This window comes from Eschrichtius robustus, chromosome 4, assembly GCF_028021215.1.
Source record: "Eschrichtius robustus isolate mEscRob2 chromosome 4, mEscRob2.pri, whole genome shotgun sequence".
NCBI lineage: Eukaryota > Metazoa > Chordata > Mammalia > Artiodactyla > Eschrichtiidae > Eschrichtius > Eschrichtius robustus.
In genome coordinates, this window is record NC_090827.1 from 81592353 (window position 1) to 81608144 (window position 15792).

Consider the following 15792-nt stretch of genomic DNA (forward strand, 5'->3'; position numbering starts at 1 on the left):
AATAAAAGATCAAATTAGTACGGACCCATTAAATGATCAAGACATTCAAAAAAGAGTATACATTTTTCAAAGAAAATTAGGTAAGCTTCTCTTTATAGCCTTTGATTATAGCTAATATATAGGTGAACATTTTAGGAAATATGTGAATTTTTGATCATATTTTTATATCTTAATACTTATGGTAGTGAGGTTTAAGTAATTTAAGGCGAATGTGTAGAGGATTGTAGATTGTGGTAGAAGGATCTATCTTAAACTCTATTTCCCCTTCCATTTCTGCTCCCAATTGCCATGGGTCTGCTTGGGTTATGGTCATATATTAGAGTAGCTTGCATAAAAAATGTATTAATATATTAAAAAATCTAAAAATCATTTAAAACATATAGAAGGCTTTATATTTGTATCTTTCTATCTGCTAGAGACAAAAAAAGATCTTTCTAAGGTTATTTCCTATTTTTATTGACCTCAAATAAAAAAGCATCAAATGCTTTTCCATTAGAATTACTAGAGCTTATGTTTCAAAAGTAACCATATAGGGCGTCCCTGGTGGCGCAGTGGTTGAGAATCTGCCTGCCAATGCAGGGGAGACGGGTTCGAGCCCTGGTCTGGGAAGATCCCGCATGCCGCGGAGCAACTGGGCCCGTGAGCCACAACTACTGAGCCTGCACGTCTGGAGCCTGTGCTCCGCAACAAGAGAGACCGCGATAGTGAGAGGCCCGCGCACCGCGATGAAGAGTGGCCCCCACTTGCCGCAACTAGAGAAAGCCCTCGCACAGAAAACGAAGACCCAACACAGCCATTAAAAAAAAACAAAAAAAAAAACCATATAATGTAGTAGATATTTTGCCTACTAACTTTTGATTAAACCAGAAACATTTTCTCAAGAGATAAAGAGTAATATATTTAAAATTTAGAAGTTGAATGCCAAGTGCCAAAGAATCACCAACAACATATCACTGAAAGAATGTAAGAAAATTTAAGGTCTTCTTCCTTTTTATTTTGAGGGGAAATAAAATTATCTTCACTATATTGCTTTAAACACTTCTAGCTTCTCTTCAAAAAACTCTTTTTTGAATTCTTATCCCTGAACTCATTGCACTCACAACTGTCTTGTATTTGTTACTTTTGCCACTCTATACAGGATACTATTTACTATAATATGTTTCAGTTTGTTTTATTTTATTTCTCTTAAAACCATCTTCTTCTAGTTCAAGAACTTGCCCTTTCTTCAAAGGGTAATCTTTCATATTCAGTAACCTATTTTACAATGACCCAAGTAGAGCATAGCAATGGAAGATATTTACTTTTAGATATAATCTTCAGTGTCTGAGAGGCTGTGAGACCCTCGATACCCACTGGACTTAGAGCAATCTACATGGAACTAATTGGCATGTTGGGGATTTCCACCAAATTTGGGTATGGCTCTGTAAGACTGTGATTCTTAACATCTCTTTGAGAATCTGATAAAACCTCCTGAACTCAAGAGAATGAGAAGACAAGCCACAGATTGGGTGAAAATATATACAAAAGACACATCTGATAAAGGACTGTTATCCAAAATATACAAGGAGATCTTAAACCTTGACAGTAAGAAAACAAAAAACCTGAATAAAAATGGGCCAAAGACCTTAACAGACATCTCACCAAAGGAGATATACAGATGGCAAATAAGCATATGAAAAGATGCTCCGCATGACATGCTGTTAGTGAAACGCAAATTAAAACAATAATGTGATGCTACTGTACACCTATTAGAATCGTCAAAATCTGGAACACTGACATCACCAAATGCTGGAGAGGATGTGGAGCAGCAAGAACTCTCATTCATTGCTGGTGGAAATGCAAAATGGAACAGCCACTTTGGAAGAGAGTTTGGCAGTTTCTTACAAAACTAAACACGCTCTAATCATGTGACCTAGCAATCATGCTCCTTGGTTTCTAGCCAAAGTAATTGAAAACTTGTGTCTACACAAAAACCTGTACACAGATGTTTACAGTAGCTTTATTCATAATTGCCAAAACTTGGGAGCAACCAAGATGTCTTTTGGTCCTTTGATACTGTCATACACATAGGTAATGGTATATTGCTCAGTGCTAAAAGGAAATGAGCTATCAAGCCACGAAAAAACATGGAAGAAACTTACATGCGTATTATAAAGTGAAAGAAGTCAATCTGAGAAGGCCACATACTGCATGATTCCAACTATGTGACATTCTGGAAAAGGCAAAACTATGGAGACGGTAAGATCAGTGGTTGCCAGGGGTTGGGGGTGGGGAGGGATGAATGTACAGAACACAGATCTTTAGAGAGCAATGAAAATACTCCATGTGTTACTATAGTGGGAGACAAATGTCATTATGCATTTGTCTAAACCCATAGAATGGACAACACTAAGAGTGAACCCGAAAGTAAATTATTGACTCTGGGTGATAATGATGTGTCCACATCATTTCATCAATTGTAACAAATGCACCACTTTGGTGGAGGATGTTGATAACAGGGGAGGCTATGCATGTGTGGCGGCAGAGGGTATATGGGAAATCTCTGTACCTTCCCCTCAATTTTGCTGTGAACATAAAACTGCTTTAAAAAATATTCTTAAAAAAACTTCCGAAAAAACTCTACAGAAAAACATATATATAATACATATGTATAGATAGGTAAACAAATACAATTTGATGGTAATTTCAGAGAATCATGGCTTCCCCTGGAGCCATTTAAGTGTTCTAGAATAACAACCTCCTCTCGGAGGGGAAATGGCTAGTGGCGACACGACAGCTTAAACTCAGCCCTGATGCTCTTCCTTCCACTTCCGATTCAACTATGAACTTCTAAGCCCAGCATGAAGTGGGATCTGGGGAATGTGAGGTCTCAGCTCTGTCTGGATCTAGTAGACAATGATGTCATGGGATGTTTTTCCCCTCAGGGACAGGAGTGAACTGGGGGACTACTGGCATGGGGTACTTGGATGGGGTTAGAACAGTGAGATTAAGGAAGAAAGCTGGATGCAGGGATTTGGGGGGACTATTAAATGGAGGCTGCTGCCACTTGTGTGACTATTTGGAGGAACTGCTGTTTTCACAGTCCTTTAATAAGATGTAGGAGAGTTTAAAAAGTGGGGAGAGAGAGGAAGAGAGAGAGAGAGACTACCTCCTGGTGCATCAGTAGGGGAATGACAGCTTGCCTGGAGCCCACCATGCTTTTCATCTAGCTAGAACACTGTTTCCATTTGCGGTGCTCTGGCAGCTGGGTCCAAATCCCAAGGGATATGCAAGAGAAACACAACGATATTTATAAGAGAATCCAGTCATCCTACAGAAGGAAAACAAGCATAAGGTCCAGAATAGATGGCTCCTCGTGAGAAGAACTGGTGGAGGAAGCAGATGATAGTTTGAACTTTTCATTTCCCATCTTTATTCAAAATATGGGAACATATAAGGATATCTGATTAGAGCACAAAAACTTCCTTACTTCCTTGTACTAAAACCCATAGTTTTTAATTAAAAAAGAGTGTTAGATAAATTGAAAAGAAGATGGCCACTGATGAGGCCAGATTGGTGGATTGGAAGACAGTTTGAACAAAATTATAGAGATTTGGAAAGCATAAGGGCTTTGAAAGACTCATCTAGGAGAGCTAACATATGAATAGTGGGCATTCTTGACAGAAGAAGAGGAGCCATAATACACAAAAAGAAAATACAAATTTCCCTGAATTTAATAAACTGTTTTGCATATTGAAGGGCTCATTATATTATGTAACCCTGATATCACTCCTGAACTCCAAGGGTAAAAGAATAATTTTACAATCTTCCAGACACAAAGTACAAGGTATTTTCACAGGAAAAACTATCAGACTTCTGAAAAGAAAGGATTATAGAATAACAATTCAGAACATCTAGAGTAAAGGCAAAAGGACAGCAACTCAGAGACTCAAGAGTCCCATTCCCCACCAAAATACCACTTCTTTCCGAGAAGAATTCCAGAGAAGAATATATCACCCAGGGACCTGTTTGAGGAAATTATTCTTCAGAAGACTTCAGTCAAACAAATGAATCAGGATGGATAACTAAGACATCATCAGGGAAAGCTCATTGGAAACAGGGGGGGGGGTGTAAAGAATTATAAGACTACTTTGCTCAAATCTATGCAAACAAATATGAAAATTTGAATAAAATGGATAATTTTCTCGTAAGAAAAGCATTTGCTAAAGCCCAAATCAGGAGAGACAGAAGATCAAAATAGCTTGATGTTACCCCCTACAAACAAATAAACACCAGACTCAAACATTTAAGACTGATAATTCTATTTCTACTTAAACAGTTCCAAAGTATAGGGGAAAAATGAAAACTTCCAAATTGTTTTCATAAACTAAGGAGAACATATTAGCAAAACAAGATCCAGCAGTACATTAAATAACAATACATAACTAGTGGGGTTTATTCTAGGAGTGCAAATGATTCAATATTAGAAAATCTAGTAATATACTTCATTATATTAACAGATCTAAGGAGAAAAAAGCATATGATTATATACACAGGTGCTAAAAAGGCATTTGACTAAATTTAATAGCCAGTCTGTTTGTTTTTTAACAAAACAAACATCACTCAATAAATATGCATAGATGGATATTTCCGTAACATGGTAAGACATATCTATCTCACGCTCAAAGCCAGAATCACGCTTATTGTGGAAACAATAGAATATTCCCATGAAAGTTAAGAACAAAATAAGAGTGTCCACTACCATTGCTATTATTTTTAACATTGTTCTGGAAATACTAGCCATTAGGGAAGAGAAAGAAAATTGAACTATAAAGTTGGAAAACTGCTGGTTAAACTATTAAGATTTGTTAATTATACAACTGTATATCCAGTAAACCCCAAAGAATTCACTGAGAGACTTTTACAAACAATAGAATTAGTATGATTATAGGGTACAAAATTACTACACAGAAATGGGTAGCTTTCATATATAAAAACAAAAATTTATAATGGAAGAAAAGACCCTTTTTAAAATAGAGACAAGAAATATCTAGTAATAAACTTAGAAACAGGCAAGACTTATATGAAGCAACATTTGAAACACTTTTGAAAAGCACAAAAGAAGCCTTGAACAAATAAAAAGACATACCATGTTTTGAATAGGAAGACTCAACATCCTTAAGTTCGTTTACAACTTAATGTGATTGTCTAGTAATACCAATGAGCTTTTCGTTTTGGGAACTAGACAAAGTGATTCTAAAGTTAAAATAAACAGATTGGAAAATCTAAGACAGCTCTAAAAAATAAGACTCCTGGCTTTGTGCTACTAAACTTAACTTGACAACCAGGCACTAACCTATGTGTGTGTCTTACTCATTCAATGAGTAGGTATTTATAGTGCTGACTATGTGCCAGGGGGTGGAAAGTTACTGTGGCTACAGTGGTGAATAAAACTGACATGGCTCCTGCCCTCTTGGAGCTTGGGTATTTCATGTAAATTGTTACATATTTCACCACAAAATTCCTTTCTAAATCCTTCTGTATGGATTGGCTTTCTTTAGCATGTGTTTTAATCTTCAGGAAAGCTTTGCAACAAGGTAGTGGATAAGATTTAGGTAGCCTTATTAAATGAAGTTAAGTGATGTCAAAGGTGATATTTGAGGCACTCCTTTTGCTGGTGCAGCTCATACAGTATAGATGGCTCTGGAACCAGGAATCCTGGTTTTAGCTTTCTGTGGTCCTGGAGTCAACACATGGCAGGAGCTACCTGACTACCAGCTTCCCGATTGTGGTGAAGCCATCAGTCCCCTTGGAGGGCCGGTCTGCACTGTGATACTGGGAGTTATTTCTAGTTGCCCAGCCTAGAGCCTACTACTTCTGTCTTTTAATTTTGTAAGCACCACTTCCCTCTATTGAATCTCTTTCTGCTTAAGCTAGCCAAATGGACTTCTGTTATATGCAGCAGAATCTGGATTGATACATTCTCTTTCTCTTCTGGGGAAGAATTATTTGCTCCAGATTTGGAATTACCAGAGCTTTCCAGGAAAACCTCTGTTGGCTTGTGCTGGTCATTCATTTGCTGTTTCTGTGCCTCTTCTGCTATCTATACTCTGCTATCTGCACCCCTGGGGCTGGGCTCCCTGTCTCTCTGGCTTCCTGTTAGATGCTGCCCCTAGGAAGAATAGGCTGAAGATTAGAAGGTAGAAGGAGGAGGCGAGGCTCTTGATTCTGTGTCTGGCAGTGTGGCCATGTTGCTGGTGATTGCTGCCAGGGCAGTGGGGTGATTCCAGACTCTCACGGCCCCTCTTCTGGAAACTCTGCAAACAACCAGAACAGCATTTCTAATAGGATCCAACAAATTCAGGCTCATGGGCACTTGTTTCTGGCTTTTCCGCCTTTAACACACTTTTTTCCTACTCTCTTTTGCTTTTCCAGCTCCTCCAACCTTTGTAACCAATTCTCTCTATTAAATTCCCTATTTGAAAAAACTTGAGTGGTTTCTGCTTTCCAGTGAGCTCCTGTCAGTCACATAGTGTATCTTATCATGCAAATATTTCATCTGTTTACATAGCTTTGTGTTTGTCTCTGCCTTTTGTCTCCTTCATCTCTCATTATATTATACACTTTTTGAAAGCCAAGACCTTCTTTTATTCTTTAAAAAATTTCCTGATGCCCAGAACAGATTCTGTCCACAGTCATGTATCCAATATATATTTGTGAATAAATGACTTTGTGAATGTTGTTTGCTGCTTAGGGGTCTATGTTTATTGTCTCAGACAGGTAGCCTGATATATAACTTACTTGGTAGCATTCTTGAGCCAGATTTATTCCTTGCTTAAAGTGCTTCTACTCACAAGGGCCTTACAGGTGGGTCTGGGCACCAAGAAAATGGAAAAAGCTGCTTATTAATTTGAGGCTTACTGAGTAACTAGGTGATAAATTACAACCTCAGTCTGATCTTCAAATTGTAGGATTCTAGGGGAGAACTATGTAAGCAATATCTAGAGTTGAAGGACCAGAGATGTTTCGCCGTTTGGGATTGAGAGGGGAGAAGACGGTGGGTGAGCCCAAACCTCTCACTGTCTTCTGCTTTTGCAGGGCAGCAGAGCCCTTCAATGCCATGCACAAAAACAGAGCTGGAGTATGGCTATCAATCAATGTGAATCTTAATAGGATTCAACGATTTATACAGTCAGTGGTCTGGGTCTGTATTCCCAAGCTCACTGGCACTTTGTTCAACTAAAACCCTTTAGGCTTAGTGTCCAAGGTACTGAGATAATTACAGATGATTTTGGGGAAAAAAGAATGCTCACTCCATTTCAGGTGGAAGTGTGAGTTCTCATGGGAACAATAATGGCAACTGGATCCAAAGGGGAGAGCCTAGAAATAAACTATTATTCAAAGATTACACAAGAACATTTTGCCACAGAGAGCAAACATCAATTTTCTCACACCCAAGCAACCTATTTACCAAAGGTTTCCTTTAGGAACCAGTGACTTCATACAGTGTCTCAAAGCCCGAACCCTTGGATACCAAGGATATTGTTTCCTAGCAACAATAACTACACAGAAGCTCTCAGAATTTCCTCTCAGCCCCTGGGGACTTCTTAGTGGGGCAGAAAGTACAGATAAAATTAAGTTGAGGTCATTGGTTAAAGATGCATGGAGCTAGTACAAATATACAAGCATCTGGATGTTAGTGTTTCTCTTTGCTATTTGAAACACTCTATTTTTGATGCATTTTTCTAACCTGGAAATAAAAATTACTCCCTGTCCTGCTTAATAGAGCTGGGAGGATGGTCTAAAATTGTACTGAAATGTGTTTTAGAGAATGGAGAGATTTAAGCTTCTAATCCACGAGTGGACATGAGTAAATGCATTCCCCTTTGTGGAATGGCCATGGCCTCATCTCAAGTTTCACAGTGTGGGGCTTGATTGACTTAAGCCAATTGTTAAAACACCATCCCCTTTGCTATGGTGACTGGCTAAGGGTTAGGCAATAACCCAGGTCTAAAATAATTAGGTCATAGCAGGTCCCCTGCCCAAATTAATTGCTTGGAAATAGGCATGTGACCCAAGTTGGTCCAGTCCTAGAGAAATCTAGGACTTGTGTTCAAAAGTGGGAGGAGAGAAGATTTCCCTCTCTCTTTTAGCTGTTGGTAAACAGGAAATGCTGAGTGGAGAGTGGCCAGTCCAGCTATAAGAGTCAGTATCTTCCCTTCCTGTTTACATCAGTCATTACTAGCACCTAACTGAAGTCACACTCATGATCAACATTTCAGCTGACCTACTGAAATAAATTTAGTAGTCTTCTACTCTCCACTTCCTCCTGCTCCTTCCATGTGGGGGCAGAAATATTAGGAGTTTATCAATATCTCTGCTCCAGGAACTGTGTAGATCCTTCCTCTTTCAAGGTTATTAGATATTTGTAATGGTGCATCTCAGAAGCAGATAAGAAAGCCAGTTGGGTCTAATCCTTCCCGTGGCTCCAAATCTGCTATAACATTTATTCTAAAGGCTACTTGGGATTCCTTTCTCACCCACCTCTGTATCTCCTTGGTATCCTAAGAAGCAGTAAACGGACCATGGAAGCCAGATTTTTAAAGCATTCTCACAAGTATTAAGAAACTGTAGGTACAACAGCAGAAACTAACACAACATCGTAAAGCAACTACACTCCAATTAAAAACAAACTAAACCAAAAAAAAAAAGAAACTGTAGGTACAAATCTGTGCAACAAACCACTTAATAATTGACTCCTACCTGACGACCCACCATTTGAGTGGTCATCCTGTCCCTAGGGATGGACCTCTTGCTATTTTCTTAGTCAACTCAATAGTTAATTACATTTCTGGGTAATCATTAGAAAATACGTCCTTATAATAAGTAAAAATTCACCTTCTTGGAGAGCATTCACCATCTGATCCTTGTCTACCCCTTGTGCTAATAGAAAATAAACCCAGTACCTTTTCTACATGACAGTACTTCCCATTTTTGAGGACACGTCTCACGATCCCTTTCAGTGTTTCCTTCTTCAGGCTTTGGTCTTTCGCAGGATGTACTCAACCTATGAAGCTTTTCTCCTCTCAGTAGTTTCCAGTTTGCTGATATGCCCTTTGAAGCATGGAAGCCCCAGGCTGAGAGGTGGCCATGTGTACCTCGGCTCTTCTCCCTCCTTTGGATTTATCTGGAAAATTTTCCTATTGTGTAGACTCACCCCCAAGATTAATCCTGTCCTGGTTTAATCTGGCCAAACATAGGAGGCCATGGCACCTCCTATGTTTGGCCAATATGTAAATTTCCAGAGTGACTTTCCAAGAGTCCTGCCCCTTCATACCTGACTGCTTAATACCACAGAGTCCATTAATCCTTGTCTACGCTAGATCATCCCCATTTAAAGACTTTTAGATCCCAGGTACTTTTGTTTTTGGAGACACCTTCCCATGTTATATTAAATACATTAAAGTGCATTCACATCCCATGTTAAACCTAATTTACATGTCACTGTAAAAGCACTGGATTGCAGCTGACTTGTTAACATAATGTTATATTAGTTTTAATATTGTAGTTTTCCTTATGCATTTTGGAGCCAATAATTTAAGACCCTTGATAAACTCGTAGTATGTAGACATTTTGCCTATAGTGCTTGTTGGCAAAATGGCTTTGCTGGAGCCCAGATACCAACTGGGCTCAAGTGCACTGCTTAAGATCTCTGTCCATGCATTCTTTATTTGGAATATATCCAGCTCCTCTTAAATTTATGACTGATGGGAATTCTGCTGTCATCGTCAGATCTTCTGACCCTGATTGTGGCTTGTCCTGATTTCTAAATTGGCTACCACCTGGAATTTCTCATGATGAAATTGTCTTTCAGGTTGTACTGCATGCAGTAGCTACCCCCTTGGGTTGTTCAGGTGCCCTCTCTGAGGCTGAGCCTCTGTCTGACCCTGTCTGGCCTCCTCTACCATTTTTCTGGCCCCATGCTGATGAGGTTCATATATGCTTTCCAACATGCCTGTCCAACTCATGATATTCTTGGCGTAGCCAGCTAGTGAAGAGCAAGAATTTTCTTATTCTAGTCACTGGTCTTCTATTAAAGCAGCACAAGTTCAAATTAGCTTTTTGACAGTCACATTACTTTTTCTTCCTTGGACTCAAACATAGGATCTAATATAGTTCCCATTAAATTTTATCTAATTCAATTTGACTTGCTGTTGAGGTGTTTTTTGATCTTTATTTGCTCACCCTCCTGGTTTCATGTTCTCTTCAGGTTTGATAAACATGCTTTTTATCATTATTCCCTTGACTGAGACAAATGTGGGACGGCAGAGACAAAGACAGAGCCCTGTTACAATCTCTTGGCAATACTCCTCCAGGTTGATAATAAAAGTCTTTAGTCAGTGCTTTGCTGGGTGGCACCATCATTTATTCATTATTTTTTTTATAATTAATTAATTAATTAATTTTATTTTTGGCTGCATTGGGTCTTCGTTGCTGCACGCAGGCTTTCTCTAGTTGTGGTGAGCGGGGGCTACTCTTTGTTGTGGCGCATGGGCTTCTCATTGAGGTGGCTTCTCTTGTTGTGGAGTACAGGCTCTAGACGCGCAGGCTTCAGTAGTTGTGGCTCGAGGGCTCTAGAGCATAGGCTCAGTAGTTGTGGTGCACGGGCTTAGTTGCTCCGCAGCATGTGGGATCTTCCCAGACCAGGGTTCGAACCTGTGTCCCCTTCATTGGCAGGTGGTTTCTTAACCACTGTGCCACCAGGGAAGCCCCCCATCATTTATTCATTTAATATTTGCCTAATAGTTTTAACTTGGAGTCTGTATCTCTGTATTTATCACATTTTCCTGATTCAGTGATTTTACAATCCTATCAAATAAGGAAGTGAGGTCTATTTTGACTTGTGTTTGGAGAAATCGAGCTGCTTCCATAGATTACTGAGCCCTCTTCTTTGGGATCCAGGACTAGAATATTTCCCAGACTGAATCAAGTCTCATCAGCCTAAGTGTCTTTGAATTTATCTTTCTTACCTTCTGGAACGTGGAATGGTGTATGCCATTCTGTCAATACCAATAATCATTAGGTATACTGATGATGTGTAAGCTTATGATAATCACCTTCCCTTCACAATGTCCAGCTTCCTTTAATATGTGCTAATGGAGCTATATGGCATTAATTTGTGTGGGTGCATATGTTTTAGGCAAATTATTGGTTAAAAATTAGAATCAGCGTTGCTGTATGCCCAAAATCAGTGGTGAAGTAAAAGATAATCACACCTGGAAATGCTAAAATCTTACTATTAAGTGTTTGTTATATGTTTTTTATCAATAAATGTTTCTCAAAACAAACAGCTACTAGCTATCTACATTTTTTTTTGTCTTAATAGTCAAAGGAGAGAATATTTTATGTCTCAGAAAAAATCCATATCCAACTCTTTCTAATTTGTATTAATTGCGAAGTAGATTTTTCTGGGAAATCTATGGTCAAATTTTCTTTTATAGTCTTGAAACCCTTTTACATTATCTATACATTTAATGAACATCCCAATTTTTTGGACCCTCCCTACTTAAAAAAAATAATTGGGGCGAAAGGTGGAAATAAATTGTGACTGTTAATGCTTGTTCCTAAGTTATGCCAAATCTGGGCACAACTTTCTCAAAAGATAAATTTTACAGTATGGCAACAATGTCAACAACAAAAACCATGTACTTCTTACAAAGTTCTGTGAGAAATCTCTGTTCCAAAATTGAGACAGTCTTTTGCTTAATATTACTGTATGGAACAGAGAAGGCCTTGCCTGTTCAACTCAGCTCAAATGAGGTCTTGGAGTTACTGGGATTGGATGTCATCTCTACCCATAGTTTCTGCTCTGATAAAAAGGAACATCAAAACCCCTCTCCACTTTGAAACAGTTGTTTGGTTGGGGGAAAAATCCATTATGCCTGTTTTCTCCAAGCATTGGAACGACCATATCGACTTGAACATATGAAAAATGAATTAACTGCATAAGGAGAGAATCTAAACCAGTGTGTTCATATAGGTGTGGTTTAAGATTGTTTAACAGTCCTATTTAAGATTGGATATTGTTTACGAATGCTTGATCTATTAGACATCCTTAAAGGTGTGCATCCTTGTTTTATTAAGAAGAATAAAAAAACAAAATCAGGCCTAGTCTAGAGAAGGGAGTCGCCTCTGATTATGACAAGCACCCAATATGCCACTTGTGCCTTTATCTTCTAAAGTGTGAATGACCTTCAAGGAAAAATAAGACCAGGAACAAGTAAAGTACAAATGAAGGTGATTATCCAGCTAATTCAAATGCAATATTATGTGAACCTTTCTGTTCTGGCAATGTTATTGTTAGTCTGAAACTCTAGATTAATAGCTTAGATGATAACCCCACTTACCTAATTTAATTTTTATGACCACATTGCATCATAAATATGGAAAATTATTCAGAATATATTCATGGTATTTTATTTTGAAGAGTTATGTGCATCTTGCTTGCTTGTGAATCCACCCCTGAGTGGTTACCGAGTTTTGCTTTGTTTTAATTCTTCTTTTCTTTTTTATAGAGGGTCACTTTTCACTGAGAAATTCTGATGATAAGAAATGGTGATTTGTCAATAAAATACATTTTTGGAGAACTCGTTAAAAACTTAAAAGAACCCAACTCAACCAAACCAGTTATGGTAAAATATTTACAGTATGAAGTTAAGAGAAAACAAACATAAGAAAAATGTATGTGTATGTGTATATATAACAAAGGATATGTATGAAAATAGTTAATAGTGGTTATCTCTGGATGTTAGGATCATTGGTTTTTCTTTATTTTAAAAATTTTATGTGGTGAACTTGTAATGCTTTTAAAAATAAAACCCCAGTAAATTATTTTTATGTTCTAGAAAATGCCTAAATATTGTATGAACTTCAAATCTGTGAAGATTATTTGAATGACCTGTAGAGGGCACTCAAGACCTTCCAGATTCATAGGGAGAGACAGGATACTGTCTGAAAATTTTATTCCTTTCAGTTGCAGGAGTTTTACATTTTTCCTATTTTAGCTTTGGATCACTGATTCTCACAAGGTTCTATTTTAAAATTCATTTATGTTAAATAACACTAGTACAATTCTGATTAATATACCTAGTCACAAATTCATATTTTTAGCTAGAAATATCTGTTTATATTTAAATACATGCAACTCTGTTACTAAAATGATTAAAACACGTGACCTGTTTTGGTATATTTAATGCTTAAGTTGTAATCTTTTCACTAACATCTTCAAAAGGACAGTCTATGCTAGTTTAGCTATGCATATGAATTAACAAATATCTATGTGCAGCAAATGCACCTATTCTTCACATCCTTATTATTATTATGCAGCTGGTAGCAATAAAATGCATTAAATTAAAAATTAGCCTTCTATCAGGTCAGAGTTTATTTTCAATTTTTATTTTATTAACTAAGTTGCCTAGTTCCTGATTTCTTTTAGCTATAATCTATGTATTTTAGTCTCATATACCTTATCAATCGCATTCAGATGCCATTAATTGAGACCCACTCTATTCAGTTTCTAAACCTGATGCCTTCCCCATTTGTGGATGCAAAGTATGTAGTCCCTGCCCTGGGTTTTCACAAATGTGTTGCACACAACCTATGATAATAATACAGTACAAAGCTATAGTATCTAAAAAAGGTGGATTTTATTTTCCAACAAGATAGATTTTCTCTGGCAATTCTCAGCCATCTTCAAATATTCCATGTTCTTTTGGATTCCCTTTAGGATCAGGTTGGATAGCCTTAGCAACTAGGAGGCATGTGCTTTTGTGGCTCACAAACTATGATATGTTCTTGTACAATTTCTTGGCTTTTGAAATCATGTGAATAGAATGTTGAAGAGCTGACAGTTCACAGTTGTTTGTAGCTACAGCTTATCTGCACTCATTCCCAAGTGCTAGATTGGTGTCACAGAGGTTACTGTGGTAGGCTTTTTGGGCACATTAATATCTGTGTTTTAAAAAATTGCATTGTGTCTGGGCATGAGGGAAAAAAAAACCTATCCGATTATTACTGGTTTTGCTGGAATTGATTTTTCACTCCATGTAACTTGGCAGTTACACTGATGAAACATGTGGCTTGCTGCCATTTTATTTATGTTGAGGGCTTTATTTCTGATGCCCATGAAATAGGAAGACAGGCAAATATAAATTTATCTTTGAAGCTGCCTGGTGTAGAAGTTTGGGAACAGCAGTTAGGAAAGGGCATTGTTGTAATGTTATTGCCTGATCTCAGGCCAGGGAAGAGAAACAGTGAGTATCATTTTCACTTTTCAGAGGGGGGAAATAAAAGTATAGATTTCCATGATCTGATTGGGAAAGCGAATGCTTCCAAGTTTCTATCTGTGGAAATGGGGCCAATAATCTGCAGTACCTGACTCACAGGGAAGATAAAAAAAGGTTGTTTTGGGCTTCCCTGGTGGCGCAGTGGTTGAGAATCTGCCTGCCAATGCAGGGGACACGGGTTCGAGCCCTGGTCTGGGAAGATCCCACATGCCGCGGAGCAACTGGGCCCGTGAGCCACAATTACTGAGCCTGCGCGTCTGGAGCCTGTGCTCCGCAACAAGAGAGGCCGCGATAATGAGAGGCCCGGGCACCGCGATGAAGAGTGGCCCCCACTTGCCACAACTGGAGAAAAGGCCCTCACACAGAAACGAAGACCCAACACAGCCAAAAATAAATAAATAAATAAACTCCAATCTCTAAAAAAAAAAAAAAGGTTGTTTTTGCAAAGTTAACAGCTACAGAGTGCTTCTTAGAACAGGGCTTCCCAACCCTGGGGCCGTGGACTGCTAGCAGCCCGTGGCCTGGTAGGAACCGGGCCGCACAGCGGGAGGTGAGCAGCAGACGAGAGAGGGAAGCTTCATCTGCCGCTCCCCATCGCTCCCCATCGCTGGCATTACCGCCTGAACCATCTGCCCTCCATCCCCCCACCCCTGTCCGTGGAAAAATTGTCTTCCACGAAACTGGTCCCGGGTGCCGAAAAGGTTGGGGACCGCTGTTAGAAGCAATCATCATCAAAATACTTAGAAGCATTACACAAGCATCACCTGTCACTTCAGGATGAGTCTATAACATTGTTCTCAACTGAGGGTGATTCCCCCTGCCCAGGGGACATTTGGCAACATCTGAAGGCATTTTTGGTTATCACAACTTGGGGGATGGATGCTACTAGATCCAGTGAATAGAGGCCAGGGATGATGCGAAATGTCCTACCATAACCAGCCCAGTGCTCCACATGAATTATCCAGCCGAACCTGCCAATAATGCTGATGTTGAGAAACTCTGGTCCTTAGCGAGATGGTACTGTGGTTGGTAGAATGGGTCATATTAAGATTATTGGTATTGGCGATGTGACAAGTGGTTCGCAGTGTTACCCAGATCTCATTCTAAGCAGATAGATCTTTTGGGAAAGAAAGATATAGAATTGTTCTGTCCTCAAATAGCAAATAGAATTTCTTTACTTATAATCCAAGGACCTCATGCCCACCCCTGGCCAAGACAGTACGATCGTGGTTACACACTACTGGGGACTGGGTAGAGGAAAAAGAGACCCTTGGGGAACCTGACTAACAAGCATGGCACATTCTTGCCTCTTTGGTTTAAAATAAACTAGCCTGAAAGTCAGAAGGATGTCTACATATGCGAACTTTCTGAAGAATTCTTTTCACCCTGAACTCCCCCAACTACATACACTAAAGACACTTCAAGGAAAAGAAGAGGGGGGATGAGAAGAAGAGAGGAAAGAAGAGTC

At 38.9% G+C, this 15792-nt stretch overlaps 1 protein-coding gene across 3 annotated transcripts in view; it reads right to left on the reverse strand.

The window, feature by feature from the left end:
• Nucleotides 1-15792, reverse strand: part of GABRB1 (gamma-aminobutyric acid type A receptor subunit beta1) — a 396787-nt gene that overhangs the window by 20066 nt on the left and 360929 nt on the right. The gene's annotated exons all lie outside the window — the stretch shown is intronic.